Raw genomic sequence first — 26,683 nt, forward strand, 5'->3', positions numbered from 1 at the left:
TAACAATTGGCTACTATTTTTATTGGTGCAGAGAGTATTTTATTGGTTATTCACCTTTGTGTTCTCTATAGTAGAGGATCTAGATGATTCAAAACATTTTTAGTATTTATAACCCAGGCTTTGGAAGAAATAGATACTTTCACAATATAGAGGGAGATTTTTTTACCTATCTTTGTGACTGACTGAACGAAATTTAGTGAGGATATAGAAGACTTGAACAGCAGAATTAATAAGGTTGCTTTGCCAGTCTAGACACTGCCCGGAACAACCACAGAATACGCACTGTTCACCAGTGTTGGCTGACATTCACCCAGGCTGTCAGCTTGTGGGGCAAAAGCAAGTCCCGGTGTATTTCAGAGGATTGAAATCAAACAGAAGAGTGTTCTGTAAATTAAACTAAAATCAATAGCAAAATGAAGCTAGCAAATCTTTTCTGAATAACTTATGGGTCATAGAAGGTATATTATAATGGGAATTAGAAAAACTGAGAAAATAGTTTGATCAGAGTTAATATAAAAATATTGTATATCAAATTTGTGGGGTATAGCAGAAGTCATACTGAGAGGAACGTTTATAGCTTTAAATGCATGTTCAGAAAGAAGAAAGACTGAAAACAATTCAGTGATCTGAGCATCCATCTCAAGAAGTTAGGGGGGAAATAAAACCCCCAGCAAACTAAACCCAGAGGAAGTAGATGGACACAACAAAAGGAGAAGATAATAAAATAGAAAACAAACATACACTAGAGGACATGTACAATACTAGCTGTTCTTTTGAAAAGACCAATGACAATAAATTTGGTGAGACAAATCAGTTTCAAAAAAAACCAGAGGTACAAGTAACCAATATTAGGAATGAAAAAGGGAGCATCACACAAAACCCTGCCAACATTACCATATTTTTCCGGACTATAAGACGCACCCCCCCCCCCCACTCNCCAAAATACAACCCCCCCCCCCCCCCCCCCCCCGCTCCCCATTTGGGAGGAATAGTGGTTGTTAATGTTGTTGTTGAGTTCTGTTTACATTTACATTGGTGAAATATGTTATTTATGTTATTAAATATTATACCATATTTTTCCTTCAAAAAGTTTTTTTCATTTCCCTCTAAAACCTAGGTGCATCTTATGGTCCAAAAAATAAGTAAATGTTAGGTTCTTTTTTCTTATTGTGGTCCCCACTCTTTGGCACCAGGAACTGGTTTCGTTGAAGGTAATTTTTCTGTGAACCTGTGTTGGCGGGGGATGGTTTCAGCATGATTCAAGTGCATTACATTCAAGCTCACCTCCTGCTGTGCAGCCTGGTTCCAGTAACAGGCCACAGGCTGGTGGGTGGGGGTGTGGTTGCGGGACCCTGGGTTAGCTCTTTGATAGCTTTTCTCTGATTCTTCGGGGGAAATTAGTTGATTTAAGTGTTTTTCCCCTGCCAGGGTTCATTTGGTAAATTGTATTTTCCTAAGAAATTATCCATTTCATGTAGGTTTTAAAATGTATTTGCGTTGAAGTAAGTACAGTAGACTTATTATGTTTTATATGTTATCTTTTTTACATCTGTGTATTCCCTTTTTCTTGGACAGAATTTGTGTGTGCTTTATTTGAGTATTTTTTTATTGTGCTAAAAATAAGTAGTATAAAATTGACCTTTATTAACCATTCTAAGTGTTCTGTGGCATGACATACTTTCACATGGTTGTGCAACCATTACCACATTCTTCTCCTAAACTTCTTCATCTTCCCATACCGAAATTCTGTACCACTGAGTAATAGCTCCCCAGGTCCCACCCCTAGCCCCTGTTGTACTTTCTGTTTATGAACCTATTTTATTTTTTTTAAGATTTTATTTATTTATCTTTAGAGGGGAAGGGAAGGAGATAGGGAGAGAAATATCAATGTATGGTTGTTTCTCGTGTGTCCCCCGCTGGGAACTGGCCTGCAACCCAGGCATGTGCCCTGACTGGGAATCGAACCGCAATACTCTGGTTTGCAGGCCCACGCTCAATCCACTGAGCTACACCAGCCAGAGTGAACCTGGCTGTTTTAGATACCTCATATAAATGGGTTCGGTTTTCTTAAGAACCAGGATTTTTATTAATTTGATCTGTTCTGTACAACATTAATTTCTACTTGTATCTTTACAGTTACTGTCTTTGCACTTTCTTTTGATTTACCTTGTTCCTTTTCTAGCTTTTTGAGTTAGGAATGTAATTAATTTATTTACTTACAAAATTGACATAGATGTTTATAGGTCTGAATTTTTTTCTGATTATTATTTTAAATTGTTCCATGAACTCTGGTATGTAACATTTTCACAGTCTCTTTTTCAGAAATTTTGAGATTTATGTATGTATTCTCTTTCATACAAGAGTTGTTTCAGCTTTGGGGAGGAAAGACATTTTTGTATTTTGTTTCTAGTTTTCTTTTTTTTTAAATCTTGTAAGTTTTACTGATACTGATGCAGAGCTTGGTGAAATTTCACAAAATGGAATTTCCCTTTGAAACCAGCACCCAGACATTACAGTGTTCCCTTCAAGACATGATCACCTGGCTCTCAAAGGGCAACTGTTATGCTGAGTTCGAACGTCAGTGAGTTTTGCCTGATTTTGAATTTAGACCATTATTACATATGGTTTTGTGTTTAGATCTTTTTGTTCAGTAGTTTTGTTAAATGTATCTGTGTTGTTGCAAGTACTTACAGGTCATTTAGTCTTTTTGCTGTATAATATTTAATTTATCCAATTCTCCTTTTGGTGTGTATTTGTATTGTTTCCAGTGTTTTTTAAGTTCTAGTTTGTTTTGCATTGTAATCAGAGGATATTGTTTGTATAAAATATTATACAAATAATTGTATAAAATAAAATATTTTTATTTTATGACCATATTAATGACCTCTTTGTGCCTTAATATAGAAAGATTTTTTGTGTTTGTTCAAAAAAGGTGCAATCTCTTTATTAGAGTCTAGTGTTCAATATATGTCCAAAAAACACACCTTACTGGTTGTATTGTTTAGATCATTTATGTCATTACTTGTTTCCCCTTGAACTCTCTCTCATACTGAGTGGTGTGTAAGTCTTATTTATAGTGAATTTCTACTTATTCTTAGATTGGCTGTAGTTTCTATTATTTGGTTCATAGATATTAATAACTTATTTTTTCATTGTGTGCTTCTAGATTTGTCCATTGAATATTTTTTGCTTAAATTTTATTTTGTCTAATATGACTGCAATCTGATTGTCTACATTTGCCTTATAAGTATTATTTGTCCATCCCTTTATTTTTAGCCTTTTTGAATCACTGCATTTTAAATGTGTCCTATACAAACTGCGTAGAGGTAGACTTTGCTCTTGCAGCAAGTTTGAAATCTTCATGTAGGCAAGGTAAGTTCATTCACATTAATTGTTTTAACTGATATGTTTTTTCTTCTGTCCTGTCATTTTATAATCATTGTCTATATTATACTTACTATGTTTATAATTAAATAATAAGTGTTTTACCAGAGTTTTAGAAAATACCTTTTTTGATATATAGGAAGGACTGAATTTTTCTTCCAGTGATTACCTTTTACTTATGTAATGTTTTTTAGTGCTTTTAATCCTTCTCACTCTGTAACCTATCCTTTTACTATCTGTATGTCAACTTTGAATGGTATTCTTCTCCATCTATTACCCATTCAATAGTCAGGGATTTTATTGTTTGCTCTTTTTTCTCTTTCCTCTCTTCCTATTATTTTAGTTGTATTTTTTTAAATTGTCAGAACTTGTTTACACACCATTCTTTTTCCATGAGCCCAGTCTTGTTTTTAATCTACAATTAAATACGTAAATTGCTCGCTTAAGTCATTAGTCCTTTTGCTTAAATTTCTGTCATCCCTTGATTAGATGGAGTTTAAATCCTAATGCATCTATTGAATGTAATGGGTTAACTTCTTTTCTATGCAGCTAGAATTATATTCTTGTGTGTCTGTAAGAGAACTCAAAAAATAGTTGTTTAGATAATTTTCTGCATCTGCCATTCAGATAATGAGCTGGATTGAGAAAGGTGATTAAAATCCTTAGGAAAGGCGCATTCGGAAGTGTTTTCGTGAGTGCCTCCTTGTTCAAGTGTTCTCTTTTCCCCCCCAAGTATTCTTTTATGCCTGGGTAGTTAAGGGACAACTCGAAGGTACAAAATCTTTGTTTCCACTATTTTTAAGTTTCTTAAAAAATGAATTTCTACTTTTGTCTTGCTTGGTATATGGTTTTAATACATTGATACCAATCTGATTCTCTGTTCTCATAAGTTATCTCATCTTTTAGCCCGAAGGCCTTGAGGATCTTTTCTGTACTGTTAAAGTCTTAGAGTCTTTGTAAGTCTGTATCTTTATAGTTTTTGTTCTTGTTAAGTTTTCTCTAGTTGGCTCTTTAAATGTGTAGTTTAAATTTTCTTTCATTTCCAGAAAGTTTTCTTGGATTACTGTTTTAAATATTGTCTCAGCGTTTGAATATGTTCTTCCAGAGTCTTTCTTGTGTACAAGCATCTTGGAGTAAGTTTATCTCCACTTAAATGAGTGTTTGGCCTTTCTTGCCTCTTTTCTGTAAGTCACTTCCCTTAGGCATACTTCCTTGTTTATCTTTTTCTTTTTATTGTTTTCCTTTCCTCAATGCCTTTGCTATATTTGCATTTGAATTTATTCTCCTTTGGGCACCTTTTTATGTAATATTTGTTTTTAATATTATTTTTTTCTATTTCTTAGTTTAATCAACTTTGTTCTGTTTCTTCCTTTTTTCCTCCATTTCTGTTCTTAGCTTCTGTATAAGTTTCCTGCATGTTTGTTTGAGGGTATTTAATTCAGTTTCAAGTGTTGTGTTACAGTTTTCTTTTATTTCTGGTTGTTTGGGGGGAGGAGTTAAATTAGCTGAAATGCTTTAATTCACATTTTCTGTTTTTAATAGTAGTTTCGTGTGAATGTGAGCTCTGTTTATTTATTTATTTAGTACTTTGAACTCCTCTTTATTTTGTGAGTAGATTTTCTAGTTGGAGAACTCTCTTTCCAGTCCCGTCTTCTCTTCAGTTCCTTTAATGGATTATGTTGGTTTTGGGGGGTACAGGGAGTGGGTGGCTATCTTATTTTTCTTTTATTTGTGTATATCCTTACTTTTTATTTTATTTATCTATTTCCTTTCTCTGCCGTGTCTCCAGAGGGGCACCAACATTCTCTAAATATCTGACTCTGTTTCACAAGCATTGCTTCTCCAAGACTGTAACTTCTGGTTTTACTTGCTTTCAAGCCCCATTTCTATAGTCAGTTTTATGAACTACCAAGCCTTGATTTAACACTTTCTTTATTTTCAGGGGTGTTGTGGACATTTAAGTCCTTAATGTGTTTCTAGTCTGTTTTACAGAACCTCTAATCTTTCCTTCCCTATTCTCTACCTGTAAGCTTGCAGTGGTGTATGATATAAGCTGTGTTGGAATTGTTTATTTCTCTGCTTATAGGTAATTTGAAGGCTATTATATTGCCTCCTATTAATTCTTGGGGGGCATGAGTTATATGTGACTTTTTTGTTCTTTGTATAAATGTATAGATGTTTTGTAGGGAGGATGTGTGGTGAGATTTGGAATATGGTAACTAAAATCCTCTTAAATCTGGAAGTCCTGCCAGGCCAGCCTAATCTTAATGTCAGATATTGTAAAGGATGTTCATTACAAGAAAAAAAGTATAAGGCTGTCTCATTCATTAACATACGTGCAAAAATCCTAAAAAAATAACAATTAGATCTATAAATATAAAATGATAATATGTGATAAAAATGATAATGAAGGAAATAAACCATACAGTTATCATTAGGTGCAGAAAACAATAAAATTTAACAGCTAGTCATGATGAAAAACTCTTAAGCAAACTAAGAAGAGTAATTTTAGGAGTATCTATAAAGAAACTTATAGCATATTTAATGGTGAAATGATGAAAGCTTATCTTCTGAAGTTGGGAATGAGATATTGGTGCTCGCTATTACCACAATATGCTCTAAATTCTAGCCAGTGCAATAAGATAATTAAAAGAAATAAAACATGTAAGAATTGGAAGAAAAAATTCAATATATGCAGACAATGCTGTTGTGTATGTAGAAACATCCAAAAGCATCTAATGTGTGTAAAGTTGTTAGCCCTAAGCAGTGTGTTTAGTATAGTTGCTGAATTCTCTATATCAGTGAACAATTAGAAAATAAAATTAATAAGGGGTCTATTTATAACAACATTGAAAACACAGGCATAATAGGAATGAACTAGCAAGAAACTTACTGTACGTTTAAATAAGAAACCATATTATATTTAGAGAATTCAAGGAAAAGGTAAATAAAGGAGGGATAGATTACGTTCATGAAATGAAAGACTAACTATTATAGAGATGTCCGTTCTCCCTAAATTGATCCATAGATTCTATCCAATCCCAATCTATAGCCTGAAAAGTTTGGGGGTATGGAAATTGACTATTTGTTTCTAAAATTTGTATGAAAATGTAGAGGGTCAAGAATATCAAGACAGTCCTGAAGAACAACAAGGTAGCAGGACTTACCAGATATCAAGAATCATTATAAAGTTCATAGTATTTAAGGTAGTGTGGTATTGGCATAAGTATAGGCAAATAGATTAAGGAAACTGAATAGAAAGCCCTGAAACAGACCCACATGTGTGTAGACATTTGATTACGTTAACAGCAAAATACTCTGGAAAGGATGGTGTTTTTAATTTTGTTTTTCAGTTACTGTTTACATTCAGTATTATCTTGTATTAGTTTCAGGTAGACGGCGTAGTGGCTAAACAGTCATATACTTGTAAAGGTGCCACCAGTAAGGCCATACCACTCTGAACATGGCTGGTCTAGGATGTTCTTTTTGATAATTGTTGTGCGGTCCCTGAAATAGATACCCATAAATGTCATTTGACCATCTGCCCTCTAACTTATACCATATACAAAAATCAATTCCAGATAAGACTATACATCTAAGGTAAACAGTTTAAAAAAAAGCTTTATGGCCTAAGAGTATGGGAAAGTTACTTAAAGAGGAAACAGAAAGCCCTGACCATAAGTGAATAGACGCTAAATTGAACTAAATTAATATTAAGAACTTCTGTTTATTGAAATATGCCATTAAGAGTAGAAAAGTAATCCATAGACTGGAAGAAAATGTTTGAATCACATGTAAACTGATATGTCTCCTACCCAGAAAATTTTAAAGACTTTGTTGGAAATCACTAAGAAAGCCAGATAATCCAATAGAAAAATGGGTAAGAGACTTACTTACACAAGCACTTTAGAAGGGTATGTGCAAGACTTCTGGCCAAAATGGAGGCATCGGTAGACACACTGTGCCTCCTCACACAACCAAAAGAAAGACAACAAGTTAAAAAAAAGAAAACAACCAGAACTGACAGAAATTGAACTCTATGGAAGTCCGACAACCAAAGAGTTAAAGGAGAAACATTCATCCAGACTGTTAGGAGGAGCAAAGATGGGCAGCCAGGTGGAAAGGACCCAGAGCAAGGTGGCGGCTGGTGGACCTGGTGAGGTGGAGGCTTGCGGACTGGGTGGTCCCACATTCACATGCAGATAAACCAGGAGGAACAGCAAGGGAGCGAGACAGACCAAGCAATCCAGGGTTGAGGCGGCAGCAGGAAAGATGCCCAGCCTTACAGGAGAGTTTGTTGGAGAGACCCACAGGGACTTAGAACATACACAAATTCCACCCCCACCCGGGATCAGCACCAGGAAGGCTCAATTTGCTTGTGGGAAGTGGGGGAAGTGACTGTAATCTGGCAGAGTGGAGCAAGCAGCACTGTTCCCTCTTGGACCTCTCCCCCACATACAGTGCTACAATGCAGCTACCTGTGTTGTCCCACCCTGGTGGAAACCTAAGGCTTCCCCTTGTACTACCTAACAGATGTGCTGAGACCAAAAAAAAAAAAAGGCCCAAATGCAAGAACAGATCAAAGCTCCAGAAAAAAATACAACTAAGTGACAAAGAGATAGCCAACCTATCAGATGCACAGTTCAAAACACTGGTAGTCAGGATGCTCACAGAGTTGGTTGAATGTGGTCACAAATTGGAGGGAAAAAATTAAGGCTATGGAAAAGTGAAATAAAGCAAAATGTACAGAGAACCAACAGTGAAGGGAAGGAAACCAGGACTCAAATCAACAGTTTGGACCACAAGGAAGAAGTAAACATTTAACCAGAACAGAATTAAGAAACAAGAATTCAAAAAAATGAGAAGAGGCTTAGGACCGCTAGGACATCTTTAAACCTTCCAACATCCAAATAGCAGGGGTACCAGAAGGAGAAGAGGAAGACCAAGAAACTGAAAATGTATTCGAAAACGTAATGAAGGAGAACTTCCCCAATATGGCAAAGGAAATAGACTTCCAGGAAGTCCAGGAAGCTCAGAGAGTCCCAAAGAAGTTGGACAACAAGGCACATCATAATTAAATTACCCAAGATTAAAGGTAAGGAGACAATCTTAAAAGTAGCAAGAGGAGAGAGTTACCTACAAAGGAGTTCTCATAGGCTATCCACTGATTTCTCAAAAGAGAACTTGCAGGCAAGAAGGATCTGGAAAGAAGTAGTTGAAGTCATGAAAGGCAGGGACCCACATACAAGATTACTCTATCCAGCAAAGCTTTCATTTAGAATGGAAGGGCAGATAAAGTGCTTCCCTGATAAGGTCAAGTTAAAGGAGTTCATCATCACCAAGCCCTTATTATATGAAATGTTAAAGGGACTTATCTAAGAAAAAGATAAAGATATGAACAGTAAAATGACAATAAACTGACAGCTATTAACAACTGAACCTAAAAACAAAATCAAAAACAAAAACAAACTAAGCAAACAACTAGAACAAGAACAGAGTCACAGAAATAGAGATCACATGGAGGATTATCAGTGGGTAATGGAAGGGGGAGGAAGGGGGAAAAGGTACAGAGAATAAGTAGCGTGGAAGGTAAGTAGAAAATAGACAGGGGAAGGGTAAGAATAGTATGGGATATGTAGAAGCCAAAGAACTTATATGTACGACCCATGGACATGAACTAAATGGTGGGAATGCGGGTGGGAGGGGGTGAGTAGCACGGGTGGAGGGGAATAAAGGCGGGGAATGGGACAACTGTAATAGCATAATCAATAAAATCTATTAAAAAGATAATGGGATGTACAGATGGTCCATGAACAAATGAAAACAAGCTTAAACTATTTGTAATGAGGAAAGTTCAGTTTGAAATAGCAATGAGATATAAGCATATAATCATTAGATTGGCTAAAATGGAAAAGACTGGCATTCTTTTGTTTTGGCATTTTTATACCTGGTTGGTGGGAGCATGAATTGGTAGAAGCCCGTTGAAGAATTGCTGGGCATTGTTGACTAAAGTTGAAGATACACCTACTTTGTGAATCAGAATCTCTCTTCTAGGTATACACTCAACAGAAACGCATGCATGACTGTACCAAGATATGCATGGTGGTGTTCACAGCAACGTTATTTGAATAGCTCCTTTTGGAAACCCATATGTTCATCATCGGTAGAATGACTAAGTAGATTGTGGTGTATTCATACACTATTCAGTAATAGAAATGAAAAAACTTTGGCTACATGCAATAACAGTAATAATGTCGCATGCTTGATGTTGAGTAAAAGACCCTAGACATTATAGAATCCATACTGTAAGATTTCACTTCAGTAAAATTAAAAACGGGTGCTAGGAGTGAGAAAAGTGATTTTCTTTAGGGAAGAAGAAGGGATGTATAACTTAGGGTGTGGCAGTGCTGTGCCCTTTTTTCTGATCTTGATGATGGTTACCTGGGTTTGTCCATCTTATAATAATAAATTCAAGCTGTAAATTTTTGCACTATGAACTTTTCTGTATATGTGCAATACTTTCAAGAAAAAGTTTTTAAAATTAAAGTAGAAAAAGAAAAGGAAGGAGGCATTTGAGTCTAGTATACATTTTTTAAAAATATATAATCTTTATTATATATTTTTCCATATAAATTTTTTATGTAACTTCAAAAAGTGTCTTTTTTATCTTGGCAGTGTGGAATTTAAATGCTGGATTTATTTTATACATTCGTTTATACTAAAGTTTGGCTATAGTTCTCTTTAGTGTCTAGTTTTTATTTGATTCAATTTTAACTGTTAATCTTTCAGTGGAAATCAACTTGGTTTTTGAGCAAGCTTTTTCAAACCCTCTTTTCCTGTAAGTTCTACACATGTCCAGCCTTCAGCGGAAGTCCTACTGCTCTGTAAAGCCTTTGACAGCTTCAGACCTGATCAGTCTTCCTTTCTTCTCTAGTTTATAGTAGCAGTTCTCTGAGTGTGGTATGGGACCCCTGGAGGTCTTCAGGACCCTTTCAAGGATCCTGAAGGATACTTATTTTTGTAGTTATATGAAGACAGTATCTGCCCTTTTTAATTCAGATTTCTCTCAGAGCATATAGTGCCATTTTTTCCAGAGGCAAAATGATGATGGAGCCACAGTTATCTGAAAAGACTATTCAACACCCCTTTTTCTGACCAGATGTCTGTGAGACTGAATTGTCTTCATATACTGTAACCAAGCAACACAAGCACAGCAGATTGGATTCAGAAAGCACATATGAAAATGCAGCTGTGTTAAGCTGGACAGTAAAGAAACTTGCAAAAATATAACAGTGCCAATAATTTATTTTGTCTTTAGAAATACATTTTCCTTTCAAATGTATTTGTTAACATAAGTTTATCTTGTCTTTTTTAATAATTTAATAAATATTTAAGACATTTGTCTTAATTTATAGTAGGGTAAGTATTGATAAATATAACTCATGAGTAGTATTACTCTTTGGGGTTTTTTAAATTGCCAGAGGTTCTGAAAAAATTTTTTGAGAATTGTTGCTTCATACAGCAGTAGTTCACCTGGGGAGTTTTTAAAATGCTGGTGCCTGTGTCCATGCCCAAAAATTGTGATTTAATTGGTCTGGGAGTTTTGCATAGGCTTTCAAATTTTTTAATGATTTAAAGGTGATTTTAATGTATAGGAAAGCTTGGGAATTGTACTGATAGTTTGGAATGGTGGTGTATCATATGCTTATGTACCTTTTGTTTTTGCATTCTTGTGAAAGTTGTAACTCTGTGGTTCCCAAATTTGCACAAAAGAATCACCTGGGGAATCTTAATTACATTTTTGATTATTGCTCTTATGTAGAGAAACAATGGCTTTGTTTTTAAAATAACTTTTTATTTTGAAACACTTGGAGATTCAGGAAGTTGCAGACGTAGTACAGAGAGTTCATATAAACTGTTACATTTTTCCTTCATTCACCCACATTCTCCTAGTGGTTTAACATCTTGTATAAACATAGTACACTATCAAAACCAGAACGTTGACATTGATATAATCTGTAGACATTTTTCAGATTTCACTAGCTTTTACATTCACTCATTTTTGTGTTCTCTACACCCTACTCACTTGTATAGATTTGTGTAACCGCTGCCATGTTGTCAAGTTACAGAACTTCCCATCACCACAGAGGAGCTCCTCATGCTTTCTCTTTGTAGTTGCTACAGCTGATTTTGTAAATTGACTTGTTTGTGTGACCTTGTTGAACTTGTTTTTCAGTTCTAGTTGTTTTATTGTGGATTACTGAGGATTTTCTACACAGAGGATAATGACATGTGCTAGTCATGAAATTAACTAGCAAGACAGTTTTACTTCCTTTCCAATCTGGATGGTCTCCTTCCCTTTCTCTTTTTGCCTACTGCACTGGGTAAAACCTCCATTACAACATTGAATAGAAGTGGTAAGAGTAGACGTTCTTGCCTGACTTTAGGGGGAAAACATTCAGTTCTTCGCCATTAAATATGATGTTAGTTCTAGTTTTTCCATAGATGCCCTTTATCAGGTTGAGGAAGTTGCCTTCAGTTCTAAGTTTGTTGGACATTTTAATCATAAATGGATGTTGGATTTTGTAAAATACTTGTGGGGTTTTTTTTGCATCTATTGAGATCATGTGGTTTTCACATCTGTATTCATGAAGGATATTAATGTATAGTTTTCCTGTGATATTTTTGTGTGGTTTTGGTGTTAGGGTAAAATTGGTGTTTTAGGATGAGCTGGAAAGTGTTTCCTCTTATTTTCTATGAGAATTTGTGAATGATTGGTATTTCTTCTTTAGACATTCACCTGTGAAACCTTTTGGGCTTAAGCTTTTCTTTGTGGGAAGATTTTTAATTGTCAGTCAATCCAGTCTTTTAATTTGCTGTAAGTTTATTCAGCTTTTCTCAATTTTAGTCAGTTTTGTCAATTTATATGTTCTCAGAAATTTTCCTTTTCATCTAACTTGTTTAGTTTGGTGGCATAAATTTGTTCAGAGAATTTCCTTGTAATTCTTGTAAACTTTTGTATGGTTGGTAGTGATCGATGTCTTCTCTTTCTTTCATTCCTGATTTTGCCAATTTGCGCTTTCTCTCTTTTTTTCTTGGTCAGTCTACAGCTAAGTCAATTTTATAAATATCTTATGCTCTAGGAAAATTTAACCTCAAAATTGTTAAAAAATGACCATTATCTCACATGTGTGACTGTGTTTTAGACTAAAGAATCTTAGAATGATGATTGTCTGGGACTGTTTTTTGAAACTTAAACTAATATTTAGTATCTGTAAAAATAAGAGAGAAGCTAGATTAAAATGCAAAAGTAAAATAAAATATGCAAACTAGGGAATAGGAAGGGTGTTGTTGATTTGTTATAAGCAAATTATTTAATTTAATAATAATTATTTTGCTTACCTTTTATTGAGTAACTTCAGATGATAGACAAATAAAATTTGGTTATTTTAATATTCCATGGAATATATGGGTGAATAGTCCAGTTTCAGACAAATACTAGATTGAAGTGCCAAGGATAGGAAATAAGGTTGAAAATAATAATAGTCCTCCTTTACTGAGGAGACATTTGTATTTTGGGTTGTTCTGCAGATATAAAAAAATCTCACATGCATTCTCACCTTGCCTATTTTACTGTTATTTTTTTTCCCTGTGAGTTTCTCAAAAAAGGGCAGGGGGAGACATAGCTTTCTTTGCATTTCCCCAGACCCTGATTCCTATAGATATGATATGCCCTGTGATGACCCTTTTCCACCTGGAGATGACACTCTTAATGGTAATGTGAACACTGATTATGGATGGACACCAGAAATGAGTGAAGTGGCAAAGGAAGTAATGAATCCAGAAAAAATGAGACTGAATCATGCTGAAAAACAAATGATTTCTAGAATGGTTGCAGTTCTGAAACCTTACATGTTGAAAATTGGAGATGCCTCGTTTTCCAGTAATTTTGTACTGTATATTTTTGCCTTTTTAATACATTGATTTTATTTAAAAATCACCCCTTAAACCTTCCCTTTTAGAAGAGTATTAGGAGAAATGCTTTGGGACATATAAATGTGTCCCAAAGTTGGTTTTCACAGTTTTCTCCCTCAAAAGTGCTTGTAGCATAGTATATAGCTTTAAAATATGTGTAGTTTTCCATTGCTTTTGGGAACATCTGCAAGAATGTTAATGAACAGTATGACACTTTCAATGGGCTTTGTATAAAACCAGCCAAGCATGAGATTCATATTTTGTAGAACCTATTAGCATTCAGATTTCAAATGTCTGAAGTGTTAGATTTGTATATTATATTTTGGTGCTTATTGAACCCTCCTACCGCCTCCACCCCTCAATTCTAGTGTCAGCCTTAAAATATTTCTGGTAAATTTTGAAATATTTAAATATTTAAATCTGGTAAATCCTCTTCTTCCTTTCTTTTTTAAAGATGATGTTTGTTTTTCTGGCTTTGGTTGTTGCTGAAATGAGGATCCTTTAACCCTTATCTGGATGGATGGAATGTAATTTCTGTTCCTAAATTGAGTAGAATTTTATTTATCCTAGTCTTCTTAAAGCACTAAAATAAATAATAAAATTTAGCAAATTTCATTTAAATTTAAGTTCCCAGAATTTCTGAAATGATAGCAAAATGAAGAATTAACCGGTTAAACCACATTTTTAAAAAGTTGAATAAGTCCCTGCCTGGTGTGGCTCAGTGGATTGACTGCTGGCCTCGGGTCTCAGTTTCTGTTCCCAGTCAGGGCAGGTGCCTGGGTTGCAGGTAAGGTTCCCAGTAAGGGGTGCTCAAGAGGCAACCACACATTGATGTTTCTCTACCTCTCTTTGCTCCCTCCCTTCCCTCTAAAAATAAGTAAGTAAAATCTTTTTTTTTTATGTTGAATAAGTAGGAACCCAGAGCAGTTTGAGTTGACCAGAGCATTTTGATATGTTCCCTTTTTTTTGCACCAGAAGCAGACGCAATAATGCTGTCCCTTCTAAGGCCGTATTTTAATGCTGTGTTTCTTGTTATGGAGTATTGAAGTTAAGCCTAGAATAGTTTTACTGCTTTTTTAAAGTCACTAATACTTTCTTGCTGTCATATATAAGTTGCTTCATTTTCTTAATTTGCTATGTTTTCTTTTCGATGAAGTCTCCTGTGTGTGTATGTATGTATGTATGTATGTATATGTATGTATGTATTTTTTAGTAGGATTATTACTGTGAGTTTAACTTTTGCTGAGTTTAACTTTAACTTCTACTTTTGGAAGGAAAATAGGGATAAACTTCACAAATTTTTGTTTTGGTCAAAGGCAGTGATAGGAGATGGGTACCTTTATGTGGCAGACAAAGACGGAATAGTCACAAGTGACTTGCCAGGTTGCAGACAAGTCAGGATGGAGAAATTAGTTGGAAGCCTTCCACTCTTGCTCTAACCAGAGCCACTTTGTTCTAGCTGCTTGGAGTTCTGATGAAAATTTTATTTAAAAGAGAAAGTTCTGTTAAGAAAGTTACAAAACCAATGGTAACTTTTGGTAACTAATGGTTTTGTGGGTAAGGGGTCTCAAGTTATTGTGTCATCAACGGAAAGCAATTAGAATAACTTGGCTTTTGCTATTAATGAACCAGTGTTTACTAGACATTCTCTCCTTGACTGTCATGTGTTATAAACTAGGCTTTACTTTTAGAAGAAGAGGACATTTGGGATGCAATTAGTCGCCCCCTTATCTGTGGGGAATACATCCCAAGACCCTCAGTGGATGCCTGAACCCACATATAGTACCAAATCCTATATATACTATGTTTTTCCTATATGTATAAACCTATGGTAAAGTAAATAAATTAGGCACAGTAAGAGATTAACAATGATAACTAATAAAATAGGGCAGTTATAACAATATGCTGTAATAAAAATTATGCAAATGTGGTCTCTTTCAAAGTGACAAGTACAGTGTAAGTACAATATAAGAACAATGTGCTGTGCTCACTTTTCACTTCAAGGAAGCACTTTATGACTTTTTTATGGTATATCTGAGTTGCCAGCATCACTGCTCTTGTACTTTGGGGCCATTATTAGGTAAAATCATTGTTAGTTAAATACAGGCTCTGTGGTGCCGTGACAGCTGATGTGATCACTTAGATGGGCAGGAAGCATATACAGTGTAGAGACACAGGACACAGGGCTGACTCACGTTGTGGATGGGACGGAGCAGGTGGCCTGAGATTTTATCACGCTGCTCAGAACGGCGTGCAGTTTCAAACATATGAGTTGTTTCTGGAATTTTCCACTTACTATTTTCAGATCATGGTTGACCACAGGTGACTGAAACTGTGGAGAGGGAAATTGTGGGTAGAGCGGGGATGCCATGGTGATTGTTCAGCTTTTGCCTTGAAATAGTGTTAACAGGTGTGGACTTAAATATGTTGGCTGAAACTGCTTTTGGGCACTAGAATCAGGAATAAAGACACTCTCTTTGAGTAGTTATTAGAATTATGGCTTGCATACACTGAATTCTGTAATACCTCAGATTCTCCTTTACAAGTTTCTTGTGGTTCACCTGAAGAAAATGATTCAAATGCTCTAAGGGATGCCTTTCACACATGTGTCATTTCTACTTCATTTAATGTTACTGGGTTTTTTTCTTTTACCTAGTTCCAATAAATGCTATTTTGCATTTTGGAACACCATGGGGTGGACATATATGCAGTCATATGTGGATGGCCCTGACTGCACCTGCTCCCATGTAGGTTTTAGATTCAGGGCTAGATGATTGATTTCTCTTAAGGTCTGATGAGACTTAGTTGCAGCTCTGTCAAGAGCAGGGGCTTTGGGGCCAAACTGATTTGTGTTCGTGTAATGGCTTTGCCATTTATTAGCTGTGTGGTTTGGAGGACATTCCTTAACCTCTATGAGCCTTGATTCCTCATCTAAGAAAACCATGTCTACTTCCCAGAGTTGCTGTAGCAGTAAAGGAGACCACTTAAATAATTAAGGAATGAGCACCGTATTGAGAATAGAAAATCGCCCAGTGATTGGTAGAATAAAGAGCAACAACAGCATAGAACCAGAGACAGGGAAATAAGGAATAAACTAACAATGACCAGAGGGGAGGGGAGGGGAGAGGTTGATAACAGAGGGAAGAGGGGGAAGGGTCTAGCCGAGGAACACGTACGTATAAAGGACCCATGGACAAGGACAACAGGGTGGGGGTTGACTGGGAGTGGGGTGGGGGATGTGGATGGAGCAGGGGAGAACAACAGGGGAAAAATTGGGGCAATGGGAGAAAAATTGGGACAACTGTTATTGAATAATAAAATAAATAAAGGTACATCCTTTGAAACTGGTTTAAAAAAAGCACAACAATAGCAAGAAAAATCTTAAGAAAGCTTCAGATCCATGTGTGTGTTTTGAGACCACACCTTCAAAAGAGGGCCAGAAACTGGCCCTTTTTTAAACTATCAGTAGTCTTTTAAAACTATCAACATATCTTCTAATAGGTAGATACCTTGAGGACATAATAACTCAGTAAGAAAGATGATGACAGGCACCTCTATGGATATTGAAAATGAAGCTGAAAGAAATTAATGCTGAGTTAGAAATTTGAAGCCTGGAGTCTTAGTGAAAAAGAACAACAAATAGGGTAAAGTGTGGATGACATGTATCAGTTTTCATAAGAGTGCATGTTTGTATAATAATATTTGGTATTAAGTGTCTTAATTGCATCACCATGTTTGCTGCTTATTGCAATCCTGTATGGTAGCTTATTACTCAAATGACCCTGGTTTGCCTGGGGGCGAGTGCCAAAGGCGCACACAAGGATCAGAAATAGTGGAGTTATTTTCCCTAGTGGGTGAGACACAGAGAAGTTCACGTGGTCACACACAGCTGGTGTGTACATAGAGCTGGTTCCAGAATTCCTGGTGATGGGGCAGGGCGTGTTCTCCAAGACAGGCCTGTCTGTGCCCCAAACCCGAGTGCAGCTTAGAGAGGCAGAGCAGTTCACAGTTCGAGCAGGCAGGAGTTGGAGTGCAGCTGGGCCCTAGGGATCCTTAAACCCAAAAAGGAATCCTTTTTCTCCTAGGTGGTATTTTCATGGGAAATGTCTTACTCCATTGAAAATTATTTATTTTTTAAAAACAAATTGGAGTATATTTCTTCGAATAATTTTCTAGGAAAGTGTCCCTAAACACGCCCTACAATGGGGTTTGGACTTTCTGGAAGCTACCCTGAGTTTTACATTTACAGTGTCCTTCTTCTCCTTCTTACAACCCGGGCGGTGCTTTGAGGCCACTCTAGCTTTGTCGTCCCGTGGGTGTTCTTCTGGTGGGGCGGCTGTGTGAGTGCCTTTCGGTCTCCTCAGGTAGCCGCTGCAGACAGTGGTAGGGGTCAGGGCTAGGGTTCCACCCAAGTAGGCCAGCAGGCTTGTCAGCGAAGTGAACTGCCCCGGAAGGGCCAGAAAACTCAATTCCATGAAATATGTGTGGATTCAATTCATTGACTATGTGGCTGCCTTTAAGATACTGCATTTTTGTCTAAGTTTACTTAAACCCCTTTTAAGTGGTCCTCTTGGTGCTCACTTAACCATCCCCCCCCCCAAAAAAAAGGGTACATTTGGCTTTGCTTGATTATGGAACCCAGCAAGCTTTATAACAAAGACACTAAATGACTAATCTCTGATACAGAGATAAATAGGCATCTTTTTTGGGGGGGTGGCCTATTTTTCTCTATATCAGAGATTAGTCAGTTGCAGGGAGTCAGTAAGTTGACAGAATAGTGGAGCCTTAGCCTACTGTTTTCCCTCAAAGGCTAACTGGCTTCTATTGGAATACATGTGAAACATCTCAGGATTTTCAAGATCTTTACCATGAAAGTCTCTGACTGTGGCAAAAGAGTGTGTCTTATTAATTCTTAGGAAATGCTTACCAAAGGTACTTCTGAGTGCTTATTTTTAGAGTAAAAGTAAAACTTTAATTTTCAGCACTAAGCAGTGAACATAATTCTTATGCAACAGTAGTCCTAGGATCTGGAATTAAGACTACATGGTCTCTGATAATCTAATCTGTATTTGATACATTTACTGCAGTTTATTGAGAGTTCTGGTTGTTAAACAGTGGCATTATTTATTACAGAAATTTATTAAACTTATTGGAGTTTACTTATGATTTTATTTATTTATTTGTAATTGCCAGGCAAATGATATGTCGAGTTCAGTCGTGTTCTTAAAATAAGGAATGTGTGAAATATTCTTCAGTTTTGTGCTCAGTTATCAAGGGAACATTCATAGGCAACAAAGAAACACATGAGATAACTATTCAGGAATTTTAGTTGCAGTATTTGTGTGTAGAAGGTACCTATAGGACAACAGGTTTTGGAATACCTTGCAAAGTCGGCAGGCGCTGCCCTGAAGCCTGATCTTATAGAAAGTTGCAACTGTTTAAAGCCTTTGTTAAGTAAAAAAGGAAAAGGGAAGGGGAAAAAAAGAGTTTTATTCCTTCGGTAGTTCTGATAGGTTATGCCAGATGGCCAGCGGAGTGGGGCAATACTAGCGTTTCATCTTCCAGGAAAAGCGTTACTTGGGTGGCAAATTTCCTCTTTGGAATCTGAGCTTCAGTCATAAAATACCAGTATATAATATATGGGATTCTCCCAAGCGATGGTGTAGAATGCATTATGCAGATAATGTATCATAGGATTGTATAGTTGAAACCTATATAATTCTACTTACCAATGCCACCCCAGTAAATTTAATAAAAAAACATTGCACATGTCAGAATATTGGCAGTGTGCGAAATAAAGAGTAAGTTAAATCACTAGAAACTGAATTTCTAATGAATGGAACACAAGTTAAAAAATAGTGTAGAAAGCAAAAAAGAAAGAAAAACTTTTAAAAAATTGACTAAAGTGAGCCAACACATAATTATATAATAAATAACATTTCCATATCCAAAAGAAACAATAAACTGATAAGAAATTGGGGAAATACCAGGTAAGATTAAAGGGGACAGAGTCCACAGGGATAAAAAGTACGTGGTTTCAAGATCGAAATGGTACTGAACCGATGATCTGCATTTAAAGAGCTGCTGTTCACATTACCCCGGGTTGGAGGATCTCCTGCGGCCCGTGTGCCACACAGTCGTGCCTTAAGGTTTGGGGCTGAGTCACTTGGGTAGACCCATAAATTCGTTTCCTAAAAAATAATATGGTATTAAGTTAGATAACTAATTTTGCTTTATTTGATTAGTTACATGGGGAGATTTGTAGATTGAAGCATAACATACATTCCTGTTGTTGATAAGTAGATATCCTCATGGTTTGTTTGACTAATAAACTATAAGCATCCGGGAGGCAGAAGACTGGTTCTTCATCTTAGAGTTTTGCATAATGCCTTACAGACAGTAGATATTCAGTAATCTATGTTGGTGTTAGAAATTTGGTAAGCATTCATTGCTGAACCTGCATGTTGACAGATCATATATCCCAGCACAAGAAGCTTATTTTGAAAAAAACTATTGACCTGTTATTACTTTACTGTGTGTATATTTTGCTAACATTAATCTCTGGCCCCAAATACATAATAAAATACATGGCCTTATTTTATGACTGGTTGTTTGTAATATCAGTGGTGGTAATAGCTGAGGATGGTGTTGTAGAAATCTCATTTCATAGGCCTAGGCAAGAGAGAAAGGTTTTAAATGGCTTCTGTTAGATTTGATTTTTTATTGTTCTAAAACTCTCTTCTGGGTGATTTAGGGTTGTATGGAATGCAGAAAGAGTGCTGTGCTTTGATGGCATAGAACCTGAGTTAGAATGTGAAGCTCTGAAGGGACTTCATTTATTGTATAATCTTGACTTTGTTTATAGAATTTTTGTAAGGCTTTCTTCACTATAAGATTATTTTTAAAAAACTCTGTTTCTTAAGGTTCCTTAGTGGTTTCATTTTCTACATTTTTGCCTGATTTGGAGCTTCTTTTGGTATAAGGTAAGGACTCAATTTGATCCCCCCAATGGGTATTCAGTTGTTACTATAGCATTTAATGAATAATGCTTACCTCAGTGATTTCAATACCACATTTATTTTATGTTGAGTTTCTAGTAGGGATGAGTCAATTCCTGCATTTCCTGAACTGTTCCAGCACGACATTATTTTAATTATTGTAGCTGTGCAGATTTTTGGAATATCAACCAGTGGTCATTGGCACCAGTGTAACACCAACAGGAACCCTCAATTTGGAGTGTGGTGAAGAAGGATACTTTAGTGCACACAGTTCAGATGTGATACAGTATGGCTGTGAGTACAGCACAGCTCTGAGAACAGAGTGGCTTTGGAACAGGTCAGTAGTGTTACAGCTCAAGTATGACACAGAATGCCTGGGGAACAGCACGGCTGTGAGGTAGCTCTGGGGTGACACCCCACTCTGGCCCGACAGCTCTGCTCTACTCCAGTCCAGTATGGTCTGCTCCCCTCTGCCATGCTTCATTCTCCTCTGCTCTATTCCAGTGAGAAGTCTGCTGAAATGCAGTTTTTGGTGGAAGGGAAAGTATGCTCTCTGAGCCAGAGAGAAGCTGGCTTATGTAGAGAGAAGTCCCCATCCCCCGTCCCTGATTGGCCCATCCTTAAGGGCTCCAAATCCTCATAGTTGGATTGGCTTATAAAACAGTGTTCTGATTGGTCAGAATGAAATTGCACTCATTGGTTGGTGAAGATACTAATGGGGACATAGCTGCACAGCTCTGATTATACCAGGAAAGTCTCTTATGCATTGGTTGCAATAGGATTCCAGGTTTATAAGGACTGACTCAGAAGGCAGGAACACAGTACAGGCAGGCAGTTCAGAGCAGAGGTAGGCAGCTTTAGTGCAGGCTTCTCCCTGAAGTGTGGGTTTGCATGAGAGACCCCTGTTTAGAAAATGCTACTAGGCTCTCTTGTTACATTTGAGCCCAGGTAGCCACCACTAGCCTTCTTGGTAGGTATCTTCTTTCTCAGGGTCCACAGGTATCTGATAGGGATGCTTTGTGGTCTTCTTTTTCAGAATTGCCTTGTCTATCTTTGCTTCTTTTTCTGTATTTTAAAATCAGCTTGTCTAGTTCCTAAGAGAATTGTTGGGGATACTTAAAAAACCTTCCTCTATGATGAATCATGCTCTAGTTTCTTAGAGCCCCATCTGTGTGATAAGTCTAGAGACTTGGTTTCAAACCTAATTCTGACATTAAGTGGCTCTGTAGTAAAATACAAATTGAGGTTTTACTATGTTATACATGTTTGCAGGTGCTTTAAAGGAATTACTGTGTACTTGCAGCGTTTTTTTTTGTTTTTTTTTTCAGTTGCTGGGTACAACTCCTGTAAGAATCCTCAGAAATCTTTAGTGTTCCATTAGGGTCTTGATACTTGGAAAAGTTGGAAACAAGTGAATTGGAGTTCTCTGAGCTCTTTTTTGTTCTAGGATTCAATTCTAAGTAAATAAAAGTATATCATCAATGCAATCAGGGATTGAATTTAAATCATTGTAGCCACTGAAAAGGCTACTCTACCTAGAGAAATTACAGAAATGGTTCTTGGCAAGATCATTTGTCTGTTTCTTTCTTTTCCTCTCTAAGCAGTTGGTGTTTTGAAAGGAAGCATATTGTCTACATTTTTCAGTGTTCTCTAAAAACAGGATGAGGGAGCCTGTTATTTTTGAAGCATGTAATGTAATAGCATCTTAAGCAGAATTAAGTACTTGAAAGCTTGGATTCTCTGTGTTGTCATAGTTGACTACCATGGTTGAAATAAGTATGTATATACATGTATCTTATTCCCTTTCTGAGTATTCATTGTTAGGTTGAACGAGAACACTGAACAGAATGGTTTATGGGAGAAGACTGTCAGGCTATGATAATTCTCAAAAGTCAAACTTCATGTTTTGAAGGGTAAATTAGTTCTATAGTTTGTATAATTCTGTAACAGATTGGAAAATAGTGTAACAAATAAGGAGAGAAAATTGGCCTTCGTCTGTTGGTGAATGGCCATCACCATTAAATTAAGGTGAGTTGTTAAAATGAAGAGACAGTTCTTTTCACTACTTTTGGAAAATTATTTTCAGGATTCATTGGTTTAAAATTGCTTCAGGACTTAGAACGTTCTAAAACAATTTACCAGAAACCCTACAGTCCTGTCAAGGATAATATTCTGAAGTAGAGGGTGAGGTTTGGGGTTGAGTCTAATTATACCAGACTCATTCTATTTAAGGAGTGTAAATGATGTTCTTGAGCAAGAATAAATGTGATGATCAGACAAATGTGATATAAATTACCATTATTGAAGTTGGAAAGACTAGAGAAGGGAATCAGGAAAAACAAGAATATAAGCAGATGATGATTCTACAGTATAAATTTGAAAAATGCAAGCTGCAAGTCAGCTTATTGAATTCTCAAATGCTGCATGTGTGCCAAATAGGAATAGAATGTTCAGGAATGTGGGCCTTCTTAAGGTAAAGCTCTCAATGGGAGGGTGCATTTTGTTCAGGACCACGTGTAACTAGAGTAACCAGAATCGGAGTCCCAGTGCCTGTGGTGCCGTGGTGGTAACTGGCATAGTCTTGGGAGGTCTGTCCCGGTCCAACCTGCTTTGGCTGGGAGGTGGCCGGGTGTGGGGCTCCAAAATCCAGGGATTACAGAGGTTATTAACCACCTGTGTCTCTGAAAGTCAGACAGTTCCGCAAAATTGACTTTCATTTCAGTTGTCATCACAGATGACATTTGGGAAATACATGTTTTTTCCCTTAGAGTCTAGTTTGATAGAGTGGGCCCTCTGAAGTCTTAAAAAGCGTAATTTATGGTTTGTGCTACCTCAAAGTCTAAGAGTGCCTATGCTCCCCCATCCTGGCCAACACTCAGATTTTTTATGTTTTAATCTTTGCTAATCTAATGATTTAAAATGGTATAATAACATATTGTGGCTGTAATTTGTATTTCTTTATTAGTGTATGAGGTTGAGTATTTCTTTTTGAAGTCTACTTTTCCTCTTCTGTTTTTGTTCAACCAAATTACTGGTTTACAGAGAGTCTTGTGTTTTGTGAGAGTATTAGTTTGGAAAAAGTTACAACTTATTCTGTCAGGCATAAAATTGAGCCCTGAAAGCAGTTCACCTTAGGACTGGCTTTGGAGTAGGGTGGGCTAGAGGCAACCAAGCATTGAAGGCAAGTGACAGAGTGGGGTGTCCTGGTGGGGACTGTTGTGATTGGTGGACAACTCAGTAGTGCATGCTGAGCTCTGTGGGGATGGAGGACTGTCTGGTTTAGAAAGTTACTTATGGGCATAGCTGGCAAAGTCTCAGGGGTTCTCAGAGATCTCGGCCTGGAATGCCATTGTTAACAGATGCATTTGTATGAGGGGACTTGCTGTATATTTAATGTTAGTTGACTATCAAGAATGAAATTGGTACAATGATAATATTTTAGAGTGATTTTGCATTATCTAGTGTTTATATCTTTTTTCTTATTGTGTCTTCAAAGCACAGCATAGCTAGGCAAGATTTATGCACAAGTTCTCTTGAAATGAAATTAAAAACAATCCTTTTCATGTGTAGGTTGGGGTGTGGTGTCCCTTCTTTCTCTGAGAGAATGTTCCATCTCATGCTTAGGATCATCTTGAACACAGGTAAATGGACTCAGTTTGGCTAGATGTTTCTTTAGATTTTGATATTAGTGCTGTTGTGATGCTGCTTACATTGAATCAAAGCCAAAGTCATGTGGCTGAGGCATTTTGTATTTCTTTTGCATGAGTGCTTTGGCCATTCTCTCTTCCTGGATTTCTGCCAGTGCAAATGAAGGTTTGATGGGAAACATAAATATGCTTTTGCTTTTGTATGTGTAGCTTTCCTCTTCCCCTTTGAAACCATTTCCGTTGGGAAAGCTGAAACGAAGACCCATATCTGAATAGCATTCTAACAGTATTTCTCATTAATATGCTTTGTCAGTCTTCAGTTTGCAGGAACTTGTCAGGATGTTCTTGGTTTGAAGCCTGGATGCTTTGATTTCTGTCCTGCTAATTTCTTATCCATGACCCTCTACTGAGAAGGTTTATTTCCCCTACTTAACACACTTAGAAAAGAGGTTAGATTTTTGATATCTGTTTTTAATTGTTTTTGTACTAATGAGATTGCTCTCTCTCTACTAGCTGTATAAAGATGTAATATAGTATTTGCTTTGGCTTTGGTAACTTTTTTTGAATTTTGACCTTTTGAAGAAAAACCTAAAGGCATAAGGTGGAATATTGTTGATTACTGTCTTTAAGTATCTTTTCTTATCTTTAAAATGTTGGTTCTAAACCAGAAGTATTCCCTAAAAATCTACTCATATAAAATAATCTCGATGAGATTTAAGTGTAAGGCAGATCTAGATGAGATCACCAAGGAAAAGGGCCAAGTAAATGTACCTAAAATCTGGTACTCTTACAATTTTCTAGTTTCTTCATTGTAAAAATAGAAATGAAATGCCACACAAACTTCCTTCTTCTCACAACTGATTATTGAACCCTTACTATGTGCCACGTGCTATTCTGGATGCTGGGGATATGTCTGTGAACAAAATATTAATAGCATTCCTGCCCTACCTTCACAGAGCTGACATTTTAATGGGAGAACTAGGCATTAAAAAAGATAAATTTAGTAAGTTACACACACATGTACACACAGATCATATCACAAGATGGTAGGGTGCTACGGAGAAAATAAAATCAGTGAAGAAGGACAAGGTGGTGCAATTTCATTTGGGGTGGGGCCAGAGAAGATAGTATTTGAGCAAGCGTTTGGAGCAGGTGTGAGGGGCTGAGCACCAGGTTGTGGGATGTGTGGGAGGAACAACCCAGGAGAAGGCCTAGCAGGCGCAAAGGTCTTGTGGTGGGGTGCTCTCTGGGGTGTGGGGAGAACAGGGAGGAGGCCTGGAGTAGAGTGAAGGGAACAGATTGAGAGCAAGAAATGAGGACAGGTCAGTAAAGGGAGGGAAGGAGGCAGGTCATGTAGCTCTTTTAGGTAGGTCACTGGAAGGGTTTTGGCTTGTGCATGAGTGAGCTGAATAGCCATTGGAGGAGAGACACGATCTGACTTCTCCTGGGACAGAATTGCTTTGGTGTCTCTGGAGGAAAACAGGCTTTTGGGAACACAGGGTAGAGGCAGGAGATCAGATGGAGGCTGCTGAAGGTTTTGCTCATCAGGTGAGAGCTGACGGTGGCCAGGGCTGGAGTGGAAGCAGTTGAGGGGGAGGAGAGATCTCATTTTGGTATATTTAGGAGGTAGAACCACCAGAAGGATTTCCTGGCGGATCTGATGTGAGAAGAGTGGGGTAGACAAGTTAAGAAATGAATGTTCCTGGGATTTTGACCTGAGCAGCTGCAAATCTGGTGTCTCTGGAGAGACATTTACTGCTCTGGGGAAGACCGAACGCCAGATTGCAGGTGCAGATGAGGGGTGCATCCCTGGACATGTTAGATTTGGGTGTGTGTTAGACCTCCATGGGAAGATGTTGAGTTAGCTCTTGGGTACACATACCATGTGGAAATTTAAGAGGAATGGTCTTGGCTGGAGATGTATATTTGGGAGTTGACAGTGTGTTAAGCATTAAAACCATCAGACTGGATGAGATTGTGAAAGGTTGGGGGAATATGGAGAAAGGAGGAAAAGTTCTAGGGACTGAGTCATGATGCTTCATGTTGGGGAAGCTTTAGGAACCGCTGTGTTGATGACTTCAGCTCTTGATTAGTCCTTAAGGTCCTTGCGTCTCGACCTGGTCCACTACCACATTTTAACTCCAGTGTACTTAGCTGTTACTTCAGAATGAACATCTACCTGGAGTAAATATTAGGTGGTAGTTTTAAAGGACCTAAGAAGAAAAAGGAAGTTGTTTTTCTCTTTTGCTACCTATGTCAGAGTGATCCAGATTGTTCTGGGCTTTGCTCGACCTCCGTACTGGTAAGCTTTGCCATATTATGGTTCCATTGAAGTTTATGTCACCAGCCTCTGCGAAGTGCTTTTTTTAATCATTCTCCAATAATATGGTAGCTCATTCTGGCAGTTGAGTTTTTTAAAGGAAGTAATTAGTATTATTTAAATCATGTTTACTTTTCAGGAAAATTCTAGAATACTAGGAACTTTTTTGTGTGTGGGGGGGTGCTATGAATCCCAGTAATTTTCTTCATGGAGTTATACGGTATTTTTATTTTACAATGTTTTCTCAGTTCTTGAGAAAACTGAGAAACTCTAATATGAGTACTTGTGTTTTTTTGTACCAATTATCCACCTAAGGGTAATTTTCAACGGGCATTTCTGTAATATGTTGTACAATTTGT

General features: G+C 37.1%; 1 protein-coding gene across 3 annotated transcripts in view; it reads left to right on the plus strand.

Annotated features, from left to right (window-relative positions):
• WASF3 (WASP family member 3) overlaps positions 1-26,683 on the plus strand; it is a 149,751-nt gene that overhangs the window by 9,982 nt on the left and 113,086 nt on the right. For 2 of the 3 annotated variants that reach the window (XM_037058866.1, XM_037058871.1), the window contains exon 2: positions 3,277-3,372. The exons of the other annotated variant lie outside the window; for it this stretch is intronic. The gene's annotated coding sequence lies outside the window, so the exon portion shown is untranslated. The remainder of the gene's footprint in view (positions 1-3,276; positions 3,373-26,683) is intronic. 3 annotated transcript variants of the gene reach the window in all.

Source organism: Sturnira hondurensis, unplaced genomic scaffold, assembly GCF_014824575.4.
Source record: "Sturnira hondurensis isolate 20B ecotype Veracruz unplaced genomic scaffold, ASM1482457v3 Scaffold0010428, whole genome shotgun sequence".
NCBI lineage: Eukaryota > Metazoa > Chordata > Mammalia > Chiroptera > Phyllostomidae > Sturnira > Sturnira hondurensis.